The sequence below is a fragment of the Arachis stenosperma genome, chromosome 7 (assembly GCF_014773155.1).
Source record: "Arachis stenosperma cultivar V10309 chromosome 7, arast.V10309.gnm1.PFL2, whole genome shotgun sequence".
Classification (NCBI taxonomy): domain Eukaryota; kingdom Viridiplantae; phylum Streptophyta; class Magnoliopsida; order Fabales; family Fabaceae; genus Arachis; species Arachis stenosperma.
In genome coordinates this window covers 47,612,584-47,614,678 of record NC_080383.1, presented here as the reverse complement: position 1 = coordinate 47,614,678, position 2,095 = coordinate 47,612,584, and the positions used below count along the sequence as shown (strand labels likewise).

Here is a 2,095-nt window from a genome sequence, read left to right as displayed (position 1 = left end):
ACCATGGTTGCTAAGTCAGAGGGGTTCTGCTTAGGATTCTCTGTCTGTTGCTGAGAAGATGATGGAAAAGGTTTGCCATTGTTAAACCTGTTTCTTCCACCATTATTATTGAAACCTTGTTGAGGTCTCTCTTGATTCTTCCATGAGAGATTTGGGTGATTTCTCCATGAAGAATTATAGGTGTTGCCATAGGGTTCTCCTAGGTAATTCACCTCTTCCATTGAAGGGTTCTCAGGATCATAAGCTTCTTCCTCAGATGAAGCATCCTTAGTGCTACTTGGTGCATTTTGCATTCCAGACAGACTTTGAGAAATCAAATTGACTTGTTGAGTCAATATTTTATTCTGAGCCAAAATGGCGTTCAGAGTATCAATCTCAAGAACTCCTTTCTTCTGACTTGTCCCATTGTTCACAGGATTTCTCTCAGAAGTGTACATGAATTGGTTATTTGCAACCATTTCAATGAGCTCTTGAGCTTCTGTAGGCGTCTTCTTCAGATGAAGAGATCCTCCAGCAGAGCTATCCAAGGACATCTTAGATAGTTCAGAGAGACCATCATAGAAAATACCTATGATGCTCCATTCAGAAAGCATGTCAGAAGGACATTTTCTGATTAATTGTTTGTATCTTTCCCAAGCTTCATAGAGGGATTCTCCATCCTTCTGTCTGAAGGTTTGGACTTCCGCTCTAAGCTTACTCCATCTTTGTGGTGGAAAGAACTTTGCCAAGAAGGCATTGACTAGCTTTTCCCAAGAGTCCAGGCTTTCTTTAGGTTGAGAGTCCAACCATATTCTAGCTCTGTCTCTTACAGCAAAAGGGAATAGCATCAGTCTATAGACCTCAGGGTCTACCCCATTAGTCTTGACTGTGTCACAGATTTGCAAGAATTCAGCTAAGAACTGATGAGGATCTTCCATTGGAAGTCCATGGAACTTGCAATTCTGTTGCATTAGAGAAACTAATTGAGGTTTAAGCTCAAAGTTGTTTGCTCCAATGGCAGGGATAGAGATGCTTCTCCCATAGAAGTCGGGAGTAGGTGCAGTAAAGTCACCCAGCACCTTCCTTGCATTGTTTGCATTATTGTTGTTTTCGGCTGCCATGTCTTCTTCTTCTTTGAAGAATTCGGTCAGGTCCTCTAAAGAGAGTTGTGCTTTGGCTTCTCTTAGCTTTCTTTTCAAGGTCCTTTCGGGTTCAGGGTCAGCTTCAACAAGAATGCCTTTGTCTCTGCTCCTGCTCATATGAAAGAGAAGAGAACAAGAAAATGTGGAATCCTCTATGTCACAGTATAGAGATTCCTTGAGGTGTCAGAGGAAAAGAGAAATAGAAAGAAGAAGGAGAAGAAGAATTCGAACTTTAATTAGATAAGGTTCGAATTGTGCATTGAGAAGGAGTGGTACTCCATAAATAGAAGGATGTGAGAAGGAGGGAAGTAATTTTTCGAAAATTAATTAAAATATTTTGAAAACATTTTTGAAAAACACTAATTGATTTTCGAAAATAAAAGTAAGAAAGAAATCAAGTGATTTTTGAAAAAAAATTTTGAAATTAGAAGTTAGAAAGATTTGATTGAAAACTTATTTTGAAAAAGATGTGATTAAAAGGACATGATTGAAAAGATTTGATTAGAAAACAATTTTAAAAGATATGTTTTGAAAACAATTTTTAAAAGATTTGATTTTGAAAATTAATGACTTGCCTAACAAGAAAAGATATGATTCAAACATTAAACCTTTCTCAACAGAAAAGGCAACAAATTTGAGATGTTCAATCAAATCATTAATTGTTAGTAAGTATCTTTGAAAAAGGAAAGAAATTGATTTTGAAAACATTTGATTGAAAAGATATGATTTGGAAAAGATTTGATTTTGAAAAACTAAAAAAAATTGATTTGAAAACAAAATCTTCCCCCTAGCACCATCCTGGCGTTAAACGCCCAGAATGGTGCACATTCTGGCGTTTAACGCCCAAAACTATACCCTTTTGGGCGTTAAACGCCCAGCCAGGCACCCTGGCTGGCGTTTAAACGCCAGTCTGTCTTCTTCACTGGGCATTTTTGAATGCCCAGCTTTTTCTGTATAATTCCTCTGCAGTATGT

The 2,095-nt window shown here is 37.5% G+C and overlaps 1 non-coding gene across 1 annotated transcript; it reads left to right on the top strand.

Moving 5' to 3' along the window:
* The first annotated feature begins 587 nt into the window (after positions 1 to 587).
* LOC130942971 (small nucleolar RNA R71) lies at positions 588 to 695 on the top strand. The gene has a single exon (XR_009071513.1). It is a non-coding gene; the product is annotated as a small nucleolar RNA R71 (small nucleolar RNA).
* Positions 696 to 2,095: the final 1,400 nt, after the last annotated feature.